Genomic DNA, 17,121 nt, shown 5'->3' with positions numbered 1-17,121 from the left:
AAAACACAACTTACTCTTTACAAACAAATAGACAAGCAAAAACTGCTTAAAAGAATTTCCTTCAAAATAATTCAACTGGCCAAGTGAGAGGCCAAAGAGAATAGAACAAATAGAAAATGAGTTGTAGATGAAACAAGATTGTTCAAGGAACTAATAATTGATGAAGCTGGGTTTTCTGTTTTCTGGGTTTTTTAATACATTTTAAATTTTCCATAATGGATGCCAAGGAAATCTATCTTATAATAAAATTAAAGGTTAGTTCAGTTATTCAGTTTTATCTGACTTTGTGAGCCATGGACTGTAACATGACATGCTTCCTTGACCATCACCAACTCCCGGGGCTTGCTCAAACTCATGTCTATCAAGTTGGTGATGCCATCCAACCACCTCATCTTCTGTCATCCCCTTCTCCTCCTGCCTTCACTCTTTCCCAGCATCAGGGTCTATTCTAATGAGTCAGCTCATCACATCAGGTGGCCAAAATATTAGAGCTTCAGCATCAGTCCTTCCAATGAATATTCAGGACTGATTTCCTTTAAGATTGACTGAATTGATCTCCTTGCAATCCAAGGGACTCAAGAGTCTTCTCTAATACCACAGTTCAAAAGAATCAGTTCTTTAGTGTTCAGCTTTCTTTATGGCCCAGGTCTCACATTCATACATGACTACTGGAAAAGCCATAGCTTTGACTAATAGACCTTTGTAGGCAAAGAAATGCCTCTGCTTTTTAATATGCTGTCTAGATTTATCATAGCTGTTCTTTCAAGGAGCAAGCATTCCTTCAATTTCATGACTGCAGTCACCATCTGCAGAGATTTTGAAGCCCAAAAAAACAAAGTCTGTCACTGTTTTCATTGTTTCTTGATCTATTAACCATGAAGTGATGGCACCAGATGCTATGATCTTCATTTTTTGAATATTGAGTTTTAAGACAGCTTTTTCACTCTGTTCTTTCACTTTCATCAAGAGACTCTTTAGTTCCTCTTCACTTTCTGCCATAAGGGTGGTGTCATCTGCATATCTGAGGTTATTGATATTTCTCCTGGCAATCTTGATTCCAGCTTGTGCTTCATCCAGCCTGGCACTTCTCATGATGTACTCTGCATATAAGTTAAATAAGCAAGGTTTCAATATTCACCCTTGAATAGTGAAGTCGCACAGTCATGTCTGACTCTTTGCAACCCCATGGACTATAGCCTACCAGGCTTCTCCATCCGTGGGATTCTCCAGGCAAGAATACTGGAGTGGGTTACCATTTCCTTCTCCAGGGGATCTTCCTGACCCAGGGATTGAACCCGGCTCTCTCGCATTGGAGGCAGACACTTTAACCTTTGAGCCACCACAGAAGCCCCTATTCAGCCTTGATGTACTCACAAATAAACATTGATATAATTTGAGAGTATAAATACTTGATCTTAAGAATGCCTGTGCCAGTTTATCAACATGAAAATACTTTTAGCAGTTTTAAATTGCATCCAGATGAAAGAGCCACTTAATTCTTGATAGAGTTAATCAATGGCAAAAATCTTCTATACAATTAAAAACTTAAAGGTTAGCAACTAATCCTGAAATTAGATCTTTGAGCTCAGAAACCATCTTGGTTTATGACCTATCTTTGTCCTGGTATCTAGATGTGAATATCATTTTCCTCTTCTACAGTCCATTTTCATGAGGGTTATTTTGTATTACTTGGAGACTTTGATGCTCAAAGAGTATCATAATTTAACCTACTAATGGATAAAGATGGCTTGGCGTTGGCTTCTGGACTTAGAATTTATTAACTTCTGTCTTTAAGACTGAATTTCTTTTTGCATGAGTGATAAAAAGGGTTCTAAAATATATGTACATATTTAACCAGTTGCAATTTCTTTATTAAAGAAGCTGCCGAAAATTTTGACAGGAGTTATTTTCATAGTCTCTCTTTCAGAGCCACATTGATCCATCTTTCTCTGTGTCCTGCCCTCTAACTTTCACATCAATTCTTTTGCAAGATGTTTGATGACAATCAACTGCTCTGCATGAGCTGCAATAAATTTTCAAATATAAGAGTAAGCAGAATTGGAAGTATCACTCTTCCAGATAAATATGAAATGTCAGTGCTTAAAAGTCTTGACAGGGTACATAAATGTCTTGGGAGACAGTGTCCCCAGAAAGAAATCTTAATTTGATTATCATGTAATGTACTATATAAAGTTACAGCAAAATATTTTGTATAACCATATCAGTAAAATACTGGCTACCACACAGAGACACAGATTAAACATTTTTCAATCGGTATTAATATCAACTCTTGGGCCTGAACTTTTATTCAGGAAGAATACATGTGAAAAAGTCTTAACGTTTATAAGAGATTTCATTTTATGTGAGAAATCTCACATTTTATTCTCCTTTTCACACAAAAAGCCTAATGATCATAGATTGCTGTAGCAGGCAGATGATGGTCTGTTGTATGTTAATTTTTCAAGTTTGATAAGAACAAAAATCATTCAGACGTCTTGAGGCTGAATCACCACATAATTCAAATAGTTTTTTATACATTATAAATTCACAACTTGCACCACAAAGATTAAACATTTAACACACTGAAGAATCTGTACATACTAGAAGCAGGTGGTCAAGCAGTGACTTAAATCACCTATACAAGCTGATTCTGCAACTGCAGGCAGGCGTGCCTAGAGTCCAGTGAGTACAAATTGCAGTCAAAATTCTGAGAGTGTCCACCTCAAAAGGCTTTACCACAATTGGTTTTCCACTACAGGGACTCTGGCAACTGGGGACTCATTACTGGATATTCAGAATAGGTCGGTGATCTTAAAAGGGAAGACACATACATGAGTTGCCAAGTTACCATATTTGGGGTAAAAAGACAAACTATCCTGAGACAAAAATAAAAAAGAGGAAAAGTAAAGGAACTCTTGATATGAAGCTAAACTTCTGGACCTTCATGGGACTCATTTATTAATTAATTCATTCACTTATCAATTCAGGATGTAAACTAACGGGAGAGGCAAAATTTCTGATTCGGATTTTGCAGGTCAGTCAGAGGAGGAAAAGAGCAGAGCTTTTTTTGTTTTGTTTTTTAAATTTAAATTTATTTATTTTAATTGGAGGCTAATTACAATATTGGTTCTGCCAGACATTAACATGAATCCACCACAGGCGTACACATGTTCTCCATCCTGAACCCCCCCTTCCACCTCTCTCCCCGTACCATCCCTCCTGGTCATCGCAGTGCACCAGCCCCAAGCATCCTGTATTGAACCTGGACTGGCGATTCATTTCTTACATGATATTGTACATGTTTCAGTGCCATTCCCCCAAATCGTCCCACCCTCTCCCTCTCCCACAGAGTCCAAAAGACTGTTCTATACATCTGTGTCTCTTTTGCTGTCTCGCATACAGGATTATCATTACCATCTTTCTAAATTCCGTATATATGCGTTAGTATACTGTACTGGTGTTTTCCTTTCTGGCTTACCTCACTCTGTATAATAGACTCCAGTTTCATCCACCTCATTAGAACTGATTCAAATGTATTCTTTTTAATGGCTGAGTAATACTCCATTGTGTATATGTACCACAGCTTTCTTATCCATTCGTCTGCTGATGGACATCTAGGTTGCTTCCATGTCCTGGCTATTATAAACAATGCTGCGATGAACATTGGGGTACATGTGTCTCTTTCAATTCTGGTTTCCTCGGTGTGTATGCCCAGCAGTGGGATTGCCGGGTCATAAGACAGTTCTATTTCCAGTTTTTAAAGGAATCTCCACACTGTTCTCCATTGTGGCTGTACTAGTTAGCATTCCCACCAACAGTGTAAGAGGGTTCCCTTTTCTCCACACCCTCTCCAGAATTTATTGCTTGTAGGTTTTCAGATCGCAGCCATTCTGACTGGTGTGAAATGGTACCTCACTGTGGTTTTGATTTGCATTTCTGATAATGAGTGATGTTGAGCATCTTTTCATGTGTTTGTTAGCCATCTGTATGTCTTCTTCGGAGAAATGTCTATTTAGTCCTTTGGCCCATTTTTTGAATGGTTTGTTTATTTTTCTGGAATTGAGCTGCAGGAGTTGCTTGTATATTTTTGAGATTAGTTGTTTGTCAGTTGTTTTATTTGCTATTATTTTCTCCCATTCTGAAAGCTGTCTTTTCACATTGCTTATATTTTCCTTTGTTGTGCAGAAGCTTTTAATTTTAATTAGGTCCCATTTGTTTATTTTTCCCTTTTATTTCCAGTATTCTGGGAGGTGGATCATAGAGGATCCTGCTGTGATTTATGAGTATACTACCCAAAGCAATCTATAAATTCAATGCAATCCCTATCAAGCTACCAAAGGTATTTTTCACAGAGCTAGAACAAATAATTTCATAATTTGTATGAAAATACAAAAAACCTTGAATAACCAAAGCAATCTTGAAAAAGAAGAATGGAACTGGAGGAATCAACCTGCCTGACTTCAGGCTCTACTACAAAGCCACAGTCATCAAGACAGTATGGTACTGGCACAAAGACAGAAATATAGATCAATGGAACAAGAGCAGAACTTTAACTTAGAAAATAATGACAAATAAGAGGGGAAGGCAGGGAGGGAGAGTGGGAAAGAGAAAGATTTAAAAAGCAATGAATTTTTAGTGTAATAAAGAAAGTATATTAAAAGTAAAAGAAAAATTACCTTTGTTTAACATAGGCAGTTATACCCAGATTTTGTTATTTAACTCCTCAAAAAAATATAACATTCATATTATCTATGAATTTAATATGTGAACTGCCTTTAGAGCTTACAGAAGATGCAACTCCACCATGCTACAAGCTGCAAAGATGTTTTCAAGCTATATTTCTGTCCAGCTTTTAAAAAACTCTTTAATAGGTTATTATAATTAATTCATAATGCAGTAACTATTTTAAATAAATTGCACTTATCTACATTAATTACAGCCTTTCAATTCCTGCAAATCTATTACTTGGATAGAAAATTATAGATTGTCTTATGTGGCCTTCGGGGACAGAACTAGCTACAGTAAAATTTGGTTTAATATAAGAATAGCCTGCTGAAACTTCGGTTGTCTGACACAGTAATGAGCTACCTTGGAAGCTGTGATATGGCTGCCATTAGAGTTATTTATACAGACTGAAAAATTGCTTTGTAGGCTATGCTGTAGGTTTTCTACAATATGTACAAGAGGTACCTTTCCCCTTGTGTCTTACCAATAATTTCAGGGTTGTGTAACATTAGAAGAACATCACAACTCAACCACAATTACAATGTAAAATTTAGTGCTCCCTGCCCCCACCTCACCTTACCAGTTTAACACACTGCATTCTGCATTAATGCAAAATGTAGCGCTAGACCCTTTAAGCTTTAGCTTTAATCAGTACAACACATTTTGTTCTGATTTTAGATATTTAAGTCCTGAAAAGGAACTAAAGATATCTGATGTTAATTGGAAGATTAGTCATAGTCTAAGAATTTCTAATGACTAAATAAAGTTAAAGATTCAACCCATTCTGATATGCCTTCTCAGAAACTCTTTGGTACATGAGAATTTATATTTACATATGATATATGACAAATGACCAGTCTCCACAGCTTACTGCAAACTAGATGACTGATTACAGAATCTAAATCCACCGGAGACTGTCCATGAAGACAACATGTAAAATTATATACTGTGTCTTTAAACCAGGACCTAAGGCTCAGAATTGCCCTTGACTTCAAAATTGTCTGAGTGAAAGGGATCAATATTCAATTTCATAAAGATAATGCAATACCTTGCGGGAGGTGGGGGAAGATTTATCAGAAACTTTCCAAAGTATAAGATTTGGGGATATGGAATCAAACCTTGAAAAGTTAAGCAGCTAAAAAGATTTTAGGAGACAGCTGCTGGATTAAAGACAACTTCTTTGAGGCAACAATCACCCTGAATGTTGCCAGGTCATTTTGGGTTCTCTAGTCTCTCCCATAATATAGAAAGCACTATATACAATTGCAGAATAATGACAACCAGCCCACAAATGAATTGCCTCTTGAAATGACACAGGGCGAATCTTTATTATAGGAAGCCAAGTCGTTCCTTCTGTTATTCCAAATATAAAATTAAAGAAAGGACAATGATTTGGCTGACATTTTAAAATAACTTTAAAACATTTCAAATAAAATGGGACATGTGTATGGTAATGTTAAATAAATGGTACAAGGTAAGGGATAATATTTTTAAATAATTTTCATATTTAAGGGGTTGGGAAGATGTGAGTAGGAATCTTCCTTGGTCAAGATTTACAGTAAGAAACTACAGTTTAAAAATAAACCATAGAATTTAGAATTTGGGGCTCTGAAAAGGCATGAGATTGATTGGTTAAATGTTCTATCTAGTACCACCTTCACTGTACAATTTGATGATTAATTCCAACATGCAATAATGTAGAACTCCAAACAGTAGTTAGGCCTTTATAAATCTTTTATATTTATACAGCTTTAATCAAACCTATGGTTCTATGATGGAGAAGGCAATGGCACCCCACTCCAGCACTCTTGCCTGGAGAGTCCCATGGATGGAGGAGCCTGGTGGGCCAGGGCCACAGTCCATGGGGTTGCTAAGAGTCAGACACGACTGAGTAACTTCACTTTCACTTTTCACTTTCATGCATTGGAGAAGGAAATGGCAACCCACTCCAATGTTCTTGCCTGTAGAATCCCAGGGACGGGGGAGCCTCATGGGCTGCCGTCTATGGGACTGCACAGAGTCGGACACGACTGAAGTGACTTAGCAGCATGGTTCTATGAAGACCTATAAGACCTTCTAGAACAAACACCCCAAAAAGCTGTGTTTTTCATTATATGGGACTGGAATGCAAAAGTAGGAAGTCAAGAAACACCTGGAGTAACAGACAAATTTGGCCTTCAAGTACAGAATGAAGCAGGGCAAAGGCTAACAGAGTTCTGCCAAGAGTCACTGGTCACTGGTGTTTGCACTGATCATAGCAAACACCCTCTTCCAACAACACAAGAGAAGACTCTACACATGGACATCACCAGCTGGTCAACACCAAAATCAGATTGATTATATTCTTTGCAGCCAAAGATGGAGAAGCTCTATACAGTCAGCAAAAACAAGACTGGGAGCTGACTGTGGCTCAGATCATGAAATCCTTATTGCCAAATTCAGGCTCAAATTGAAGTAAGGGGGGAAAACCACTAGACCATTCAGGTATGACCTAAATCAAATCCCTTATGACTATACAGTGGAAGTGAGAAACAGATTTAAGGGACTAGATGTGATAGACAGAGTGCCTGATGAACTATGGATGAAGGTTCTTGACATTGTACAGGAGACAGGGATCAAGACAATCCCCAAGAAGAAGAAATGCAAAAAAGCAAAATGCCTGGCCTTACAAATAGCTGTAAAAAGAAGAGAAGTGAAAAGCAAAGGAAAAAAGGAATGATATACCCATTTGAATGCAGAATTCCAAAGAATAGCAAGGAGAGATAAGAAAGCCTTCCTCAGCGATCAATGTAAAGAAATAGAGGAGAGCAATAGAATGGGAAAGACTAGAGATCACTTCAAGAAAATTAGAGATACCAAGGGAACATTTCATGCAAAGATGGGCTCGATAAAAGACAGAAATGGTATGGACCTAACAGAAGCAGAAAATATTAAGAAGAGGTGGCAAGAATACACAGAAGAACTATACCAAAAAGATCTTCATCCCCCAGATAATCACGAAGGTGTGATCACTCACACTCACCTAGAGCTGGACATCCTGGAATGTGAAGTCAGTCGGGCCTTAGAAAGCATCACTATGAACAAAGCTAGTGGAGGTGATGGAATTCCAGCTGAGCTGTTTCAAACCCTAAAAGATGATGCTGTGAAAGTGCTGCAGTCAATATGCCAGCAAATTTGGAAAACTCAGCAGTGGTCACAGGACTAGAAAAGGTAAATTTTCATTTCAATCCCAAAGAAAGGTAATGCCAAAGAATGCTTAAGCTACTGCACAATTGCACTCATCTCACATGCTACTAAAGTGATGCTCAAAATTCTCCAAGTCAGGTTTCAGCAATACATGAACCGTGAACTTCCAGATGTTCAAGCTGGTTTTAGAAAAGGCAGAGGAACCAGAGATCAAATTGCCAACATCTGCTGGATCATGGAAAAAGCAAGAGAGTTCCAGAAAAAACATCTATTTCTGCTTTATTGACTATGCCAAAGCCTTGGACTGTGTGGATCACAAGAAACTGGGGAAAATTCTGAAAGAGATGGGAATACCAGACCACCTGACCTGCCTCTTGAGAAACCTGTATGCAGGTCAGGAAGCAACAGTTAGGACTGGACATGGAACAACAGACTGGTTCCAAATAAGAAAAGGAGTATGTCAAAGCTGTATATTGTCACCCTGCTTATTTAACTTGTATGCAGAGTACATAATTAGAAACGCTACGCTGAAGGAAGCACAGGCTGGAATCAAGATTTCTGGGAGAAATATCAATAACCTCAGATATGCAGATGATACCACTCTTATGGCAGAAAATGAAGAAGAACTAAAGAGCCTCTTGATGAAAGTGAAAGAGGAGAGTGAAAAAGTTGGCTTAAAGCTCGACATTCAAAAAACAAAGATCATGGCATCTGGTCCCATCACTTCATGGGAAATAGATGGGGAAACAGTGGAAACAGCAACTGACTTTATTTTCTGGGGCTTCAAAGTCACTGTGGATGGTGATTGCAACCATGAAATTAAAAGACGCTTACTCCTTGGAAGGAAAGTTATGACCAACCTAGACAGCATACTAAAAAGTAGAGACATTCCTTTGCCAAAAAAGGTCCATCTAGTCAAGGATTTGGTTTTTCCAGTAGTCATGTATGGATGTGAGAGTTGGACTATAAAGAAAGCTGAGTACAGAAGAATTGATGCTTTCAACTGTAGTATTTTAGAAGACTCTTGAGAGTCCCTTGGACTGCAAGGAGATCCAACCAGTCCATCCTAAAGGAAATCAGTCTTGGGTGTTCACTGGAGGGACTGATGTTGAACCTGAAACTCCAATACTTTGGCCACCTGATGTGGAGAGTTGACTCATTTGAAAAGACTCTGATGTTGGGAAAGATTGAAGGTGGGAGGAGAAGGGGACGGCAGAGGATGAGATGGCTGGATGGCATTACTGACACAATGGACATGGTTTTGGGTGGACTCCGGAAGTTGGTGATGGACAGGGAGGCCTGGCGTGCTGCAGTTCATGGGATCTCAAAGAGTCGGACATGACTGAGTGACTGAACTGAACTGAACTGAATCAAACCTATCTTTCAGGAATTTTTATCATTGTTTGTAACTTCAGAATAAAAGCCCCATGTATGAAATCCAATACCTCCTCTATATGTCAGCCTTTCTGGTTTTCTTCTCCCAGTACTAAGAATCCTCAGTCTGTTCAGGATTGTTATACTTGTGTTTGCCTCTCCTCACTCTGGTAGGTTTCCTCATGGCCCTTTCTGGATTGTTAGCATCCATCCGTGGAGAAGGCGATGGCATCCCACTCCAGTACTCTTGCCTGGAAAATCCCATGGACAGAGGAGCCTGGTGGGTTGCAGTCCATGGTGTTGCTAGGAGTCGGACACGACTGAGCAACTTCACTTTCACTTTTCACTTTCATGCATTGGAGAAGGAAATGGCAACCCACTCCAGTGTTCTTGCCTGGAGAATCCCAGGGACGGGGGAGCCTGGTGGGATGCTGTCTCTGGGGTCGCACAGAGTCGGGAATGATTGAAATGACTTAGCAGTAGCAGCAGCATCCATCTGAATTGAAGGCTAGCCACAACTTCATAAAAACTCTGACCAGTTCAAGGTAGAGTATGTTTTAATCCCAATATTCTATATCTCAATTCTATGGATGTGGTCATACTCCACTTGAAGCAGAGACCATACATGAAAGTGAAAGTCACTCAGTCATGTCCAACTCTTTGCAACCCCAGGGACTATACATTCCATGGAATTCTCCAGACCAGAATACTGGAGTGGATAGCCGTTCCCTTCTCCAGGGGATCTTCCTAACCCAGGGATTGAACCCAGGTCTCCCTATTGCAGGCAGATTCTTCACCAGCTGAGCCACCAGGGAAGCCCGCATGGGTGCAAACAATCCTTTTATCTTTTCTCTCCTTGCCACATAACTAGCTGCATTTTTCAGACTCTCCTGCAGTTAGGTAGACACGTATGACTGAGATCTGACCAAAGGAATAAGTCTAGAGGTCATTTATTACTTCTAGGTATGACCTGTTCTCACAAGATTCTTGTGTATTCTCTCTTCTGTCCCTTGTTTCTTGTCTGTGTGTTAGTCACTCAGTTGTGTCTGACTCTTTGCAACGACATCGAGGGTAGCCTGCCAGGCTCCTCTGTCCATGGAATTCTCTGGCCAAGAGTACTGAAGTGGGTAGCCATTCCCTTCTTGGTTTTTTGGTTTAAGAGAAAGCATCCCACAGAGTCCCCAGAGTCCATTGGGATGGCAAAGGTATAAAAAAGAATGACTCTAAATCTTTGAATAAAGTTATACAGAAGAGACTCCCATCTCACTGTCTACCTTCATCAGACTATCAGAGAGTGAGTAATACACTTTTATTATGTTAAGCCACTGAGAGTTTGGATATTCTTGTGAAATTTGAGCTCAGATGGTCTCAATACAGAACACACATGTTAATACATCAACCAGGGAGTAATTACAGTGCTTCAAGTGGGGCACTGGTCGACAGACCTTTTCTCTTCAGCTTTCCTTGTTGAAGATCTCAAGAGATAAGAGTAAATTATGCCTTAATCCTAAATGTTTAAAAGCTGATGTCATCAGCATTTTGGGTGTCATGACATACTTTTTTTTTTTTTTAATACTTTCTAATTCTAGAATTTGTGGCAGCATCCACTTGAAGGTGTTAAAGACCCAAGTCAGCAGCAAACAAATCAAGTTATTATGATACAATCACTGTAATAGATAACAATATCTCTCAGTGTCTACAAAAGCTTTGCCAAGCATCACATAACTTACTTATCTGTTCTTCTATGTTGTGCCTCTGTTTGAATAAGTTTCCTTATTACTCTCAAGCTCTCCTTAAAAACGTTCACATCTTTCAGTAAAGCAGTCTATCTTTACGACTAGGGTGCCAGCTTCCACTTGTGTTGTGTTCCTTCCTCATTGGTTTTGAGATATCTTGTGTGACAGGGACTTCAAAGATCGATATTCTGTATGACAGATATTGTCAGTTATAGTGAAAGTGACAGTCGCTCAGTCATGTCCAACTCTTTGTGACCCCATGGACTGTCTGTGGAATTCTCCAGGCTAGAATACTGGAGTGGGTAGCCTTTCCCTTCTCCAGCGGATCTTCCCGACCCAGGAATTGAACTGGGGTCTCCTGCATTGCAGGTGGATTCTTTACCAACTGAGCTATGAGGGAAGCATCTTGTCAGTTATATTAAGTTAAAAAAATAAATTTTGCACATTGATCTAAATTTTACAGAACATTTGTGAAGGGCTTGCCCTACAGTAAAATACCACAGCATACCTGCTAAGAACAAATTGAACTGTTGGGTAATATTTTCTGGGTAATTTTTTCTAAAAATGAAAAAAAAAATTGTCTCTCTGTTGAATAATCCTTTTTGCACTTTGTTTGTAGCAATTTGAAGTAGACCCTGCATATTACCAATATAACAAATTTTGACAATTACATGTATGTAATTTGGGTATGTTTTGTGTATATTCATGTATGTTGCTCAGAGGAGATTTCACTTAATTTCAATGTCATTTGTATAAACTTATGCTCTGCCACACTCTCACCCAGGAATGAAATAGCTACTTTCAGCTTGCAACCAGCTCAGCCAGGCACTGTATCTCACCTACCCCATTAGTAATGTTGAATGTGATTCCAGAAGCTCAAGAATCACTCCAAATGTCTCACATCCTGGAAATGTGTTTGACCTCTTCAGGCAGTTTGTCTGACTTTGATGGATTGATACTAAAATTAAGATCCTCAAAGATCTTCAATATTATATCACTCTACACTCGGCCACATCTCATCATGTATCTCTTTCCATCACTTTAATACCCATGCCCAAACCACATCAAACAATTCACTCTTCTCTTTAGGCTGTCTCTTTTCACCTCTGTGCCTTGGCATCTGCTGAGATCTGCTTATAATACCTTCACCTGCACTGTTTTACACAATTCTGTTGATTTTCCATTATCAGTAGAAATGCCTTCTTTTTTTGTTTTCTTATTTCTTCCTTTGTTAGAAATTATTATTTTTGCCCACATATTTCTTTGTTATATAGCTCTTACAGCAGCATTTACAGTATTTTTTCATGTGCTGGATTATCATTCTTACTGGATAGTAATATACACAGGATCAGGAATCACATTTCATTCTTCTTATATGGCCCAAAGAAGTTCTATACAGATGTGCTCAATATATGAATTATGAAGCAAGTGAATGCCTAGACAATTATAAATGTGTCAAAAGGTGTGTTTGGAAGAATTTTCAAATTGCATTTTAGACTTATTCTAAAGTTTCAAGGAAAAAATTAATAAGCTTAAACTGATTTCTAAAAATGATTTGGATAATTTAGATGGACTGAAAAAATTCAAATTGTTTTTAATGAAACAGCCAATTTTATTTAAATTCTCCAAACATTATACTCAATATGTTCATTGTTTCTAAAATGTTTTACTTTTATATAATGGCTTATTTCACCTATATTTTATAGTTTTTTCATGAGAAAATTTGAATTTATTTTTTGATGCAAATTTCTTCCTTTAAAAAAAATAGATGCTCATGTATCGTCATCAATAACCAATAAGATCTCAGTCTTAAATCCCAGAATTAACAGAAATGAAGTGTAAATGGTAGAGGTGTGAAGTGTTAATGAAATGGTAGAAACTGTAAAATAATCTGTAACACTTTTCTCTGGATACTCACATGGATTATTTTCTTGACTTCTGGTTTCTACTCAGCTTTACCTATATAAAATGGTAACTTCTCCTCTCCACAATTCCTAAACCCTATAGGAAATTCTATTTTTGTTATCTCCATTGCATTGATTGTCATCACGGGGCATACATATTTACTTTTATATTTGATTACTATTTGTCTCTCTTTATTAGAATGGAATTCTCATGAGGAAAGAGAATATGCCCTTTTATTCATTTTTGCATCCACATTACCTTGAAAAGTACCTAAAACCTAGTAGCACTCAATATATTTATGTTGAATGACTACATTGATTAATTTAACCCCAGTTCTGGATCACTCCTTAGCTAACATTTACATTATTCCTCAAAAACAGAAATAAATCTAAATAATCATTGAAGGCCCATTAGGTGACTTTAAGCAGAAATATGTTGCCTAGCATAAACATTTATAAATGTCATGCATTTAGAAATATTACTTAGTTTTTGAAGTTTTAAGTTCCCCATCTATCAATACAATGAAAATCAAGAGCCAACCTTTAAGGTCCAGTACAGAGCTAATTGAGATAATATATGTAAAGCACATAGCTCAGTGCCTGCCACACTATAAGAGCTTTACAAAATTAATTCACACCTCTACCAACTAGGGATTGAGCAAGTACATGGGGACAGATACAACCTGGAAACAGTACAAAAGCATATTACTAAGTGCCAACCATGTATTATATATGGTGAATATTTTGGTGGGAAGAGAGAGAGATGGAGACAGAGAAAGAGAATATAAAGTGAAAAAGGTAATCCAAGAACCTTATAATGTAGTAGAGAAATGGACACGTGATTTACACTAACTTCAACAAGCCTAAAAAAAATAGCATAGTATGGGAGAATATATTGGATTTGGAGGCATAAGACATTACTTTGAATCCCAGTTTCATTAATTACTTCTTGGGTCATTCTGAGTAATATATTTTTACTGCTCTAAATTTATTTTATCAACTGTAATAATTTAGTTGTTAATAATACTGCTTTTGGAAAAGTTGGGAGAACCCGGGTCTCCTGCATTGCAGACAGACGCTTTACCGTCTGAGCCACTAGGGAAGCCCATTAAATGAAGATGAGTTCTTGGAGAGTTTTTAGTAAATTGCAAAACTCTCATGAATAAGGTTCAGTATATTTACAAGAAACGTTGGGCATCCTTTCCATGGTATTCCCACTGTGTGTATTTCCTGTGTGTTTATTAGCAGTTATCTTGCATGATCACACATTAGTATAAGTCTCATCAGTGAAGTGAGAGTTCTCCAAGGGCAGAGATTATTTTATTCATTTCAGTTTTATGATGACTCTTTAATAAATAAATTTTGAAGGAAGGAAGAAAATGTAAGAAAAATGAGTAAATGATTATAATAAAAGTATAAGCATGAGGGAGGGAATAATAAATGTCGACTTGCATGGAGGAATAGAAATAGAGAAGACTTCTCAAAGGTGGCATATTTGAATTGAGTATTGAAAGTTGAACTGGCTTTTGACAAGCAGAGGATAAAAGAACATAATGTGCAGTGAAGTTTCTTCAGCTGGTTTTAAAGGATAGGCTTCTAGGGACTCATAAACTAATTATTTAATTTTATGTGTTTATGCATTTGTTTCCAAGGGACCATAGTTTTCTTCATACTCTCAAGGGTATCAGTGTCACAATAAAAAATTAAGAATGACTAAGGTTGAGGGAATAAGATGAGCAAATACAAGTTGTGGGACAGCCAAAACAAAATTAGGAAGTAAAAATTTGTTTGTTATAATTAGTTTGCTCACTCTAAACTTTAACATCTAAAGACTTTGAAGTTTAAATTTTCTTCTGAAAAATACGTAACAGAAATTGTCTTACGCTTCTAAACTCAGTACCAACTAGCTTTATAAATGCCACTGCCTGATCTGTTATTAAAGACAGTGTAAGTATAGTCCAGAGGGAAGGCAGATAAAAATCATTCATTCAAAATTGCCCATTTATTGATTCACAGCAACTCCTGAAGTTTTCTTGATTCTCTGATTCTCACTTATTTTTAAACAGCAGGATTTTAGTCTCTGATTGTTTCCAACTGAGTCCTGGCCTCCTTCCCTATATTAGAGAACAGCTGGTTGCCTATGGTAATCCCAACTGTAAATGCTGAGCTAAAGATGAGCTATAGAACACCATGTTTGGAGAAAAGTTAGATCCTCATTTTAACAGAGTCAGAATTGTTCCTGCTGTTGAGGATGGCAGTGATTACTATGCTAATTGCAATTTAGAATGGCTTTGATTTTTATTCGTTTTGTTTTCCTTATAGTCAAACACCATTTAGATTTCTCCTTTATGCAATCTATTAAATCACTCAGAATTACATATTCTACCACAAATCTTATAAAGAGGACATGATGTCTAATGGGAACAGCCTCTTTCATTTAAAGGTCTCTCCAAGGAATAGTCTGCTGAGTCATCTGATAGGCCCATTATACTCCTTATTATTAATATATACTTGGGATAGGTTTATGGGCAGTATTACTTGCATTTTCAATAGTAGTTTCATAAATTGGAAAGTCCAGTTTACTTGGTTAGCAAATTGAGATGTTTCACTTTTAGCCTCAGATAGTTTCACTCATAGAAACATGTCTTATCTTAACTTCTTTCTGCTGAGTGAATGAAGATATACTGTAGTAAAAGGATAGTCAAAAGGGAAGAAATGATACATTTGGTATTGAAAACCCTATACATTTTTGTAGCAGTTTGTAGTTTACAAAGTACTTTTGCAGAATGTGACATACTGCAAAGTGGGTAGAATTTGGATTCAGAGAAATCTGTATTTTATTATTGGATTTAGCTTCCCAGGTGGTGCCAGTGGTAAAGAACCTGGCTGCCAATGCAGAAGATTCGAGAGACTCAGGTTCAATCCCTGAACTTGGAAGATCCTCTGGAGAAGGAAATGGCAACCCACTCCAGTATTCTTGCGAGAAATCCCATGGACAGAGGAACCTGGGGGGCCACATTCCGTGGGGTCACAGAATCAGACATGACTGAGCATACACACATTAGCACTAGCACTAGAGTTTACTAGTAAAGTTGCAAATTCACTTACTCATAAGCTTCAGTGTTATTGCCTTTATAAAGAGGATCATCCATCTGTCTCTTCCATCTACCAGCTTTATAGGGGGAATTGACTGGAATTAAATAAGACATGGTAAGTTAAAGCACTGATAAACTCTAAATACATGCAGAAGGTAAACATCAGCATCATCATCATCATTTCTTTGAAGCTATATAAGAGACTATAATTTCATATTAAATTAAGGTGGAAGTTAAAAATCATTGCATATTTTTCTTATGATAAGCAAATATTAAATATGCAACTAAATTTTTCATGCAGTTTATTTTAGAGAGCCCATATTAGGAGAAAGTAAGAAAAAGAATCATCAGTGAGATTAGTGTCTTGAAAAAATAAATTAACTCAGTGTGGGAAAAATAAAACTTACCTTGCTGCTTGCTGCTAAGTCACTTCAGTAATTTCCGACTCTGTGTGACCCCATAGATGGCAGCCCATCAGGCTCCCCCGTCTCTGGGATTCTCCAGGCAAGAACACTGGAGTGGGTTGCCAATGCATGAAAGTGAAAAGTGAAAGTGAAGTCACTCAGTCGTGTCCGAACTTCAGCAACCCCATGGACTGCAGCCTTCCAGGCTCCTCTGTCCCTGGGATTTTCCAGGCAAGATTACTGGAGAGGGGTATCATTGCCTTCTCCAAAACTTACCTTAGATGTGCAAAAATATACGAGTCAAGGCCTGAGTTGTAGGAAAAATAAGGCATAGAACCAGAGAGTAGAGAAATAATTTTTTCTGCACTGATATCTTTTGATGAGATCAGATAAAAAAGTTTGGGAAAAGCTCTATCTCTAGTTGTCAAGATTTGTGAGGGATAAAACTATCAACCATTACTATTTAGAGATAGTTATTTTCTAAGATTGAATTAAATAATTTAAAATGTTAAGGATTGGGAATATATGAAGGAAAGTAGAATATAGTTGATTTATATGACTACGAAAAAATTTTAAATAGTTGAAAAAATATCCAAAATTTAGAAATAAGACAAAATATGATTGCATGTCTTTTCATTGTAATACTAGGGCATTGTCTAACAGTCCTTCATAGTTATATTTTAATTATCTAGCAGGC

The 17,121-nt window shown here is 37.5% G+C and overlaps 1 long non-coding RNA gene across 1 annotated transcript in view; it reads right to left on the bottom strand.

Moving 5' to 3' along the window:
• The window catches only part of LOC132657698 (uncharacterized), a 21,013-nt gene extending 4,459 nt beyond the window's left edge, over nt 1-16,554 (bottom strand). Inside the window, exons 1-2 of the long non-coding RNA XR_009596221.1 lie at nt 16,428-16,554; nt 16,034-16,115 (exon numbers count right to left, since the gene is read on the bottom strand). This is a non-coding gene — a long non-coding RNA (uncharacterized LOC132657698). The remainder of the gene's footprint in view (nt 1-16,033; nt 16,116-16,427) is intronic.
• Between the last annotated feature and the right edge of the window lie 567 nt (nt 16,555-17,121).

The sequence above is a fragment of the Ovis aries genome, chromosome 1 (assembly GCF_016772045.2).
Source record: "Ovis aries strain OAR_USU_Benz2616 breed Rambouillet chromosome 1, ARS-UI_Ramb_v3.0, whole genome shotgun sequence".
NCBI classification, from domain to species: domain Eukaryota; kingdom Metazoa; phylum Chordata; class Mammalia; order Artiodactyla; family Bovidae; genus Ovis; species Ovis aries.
Note: the sequence above shows the minus strand (reverse complement) of the source record. Positions and strands in the feature narration are given on the sequence as shown.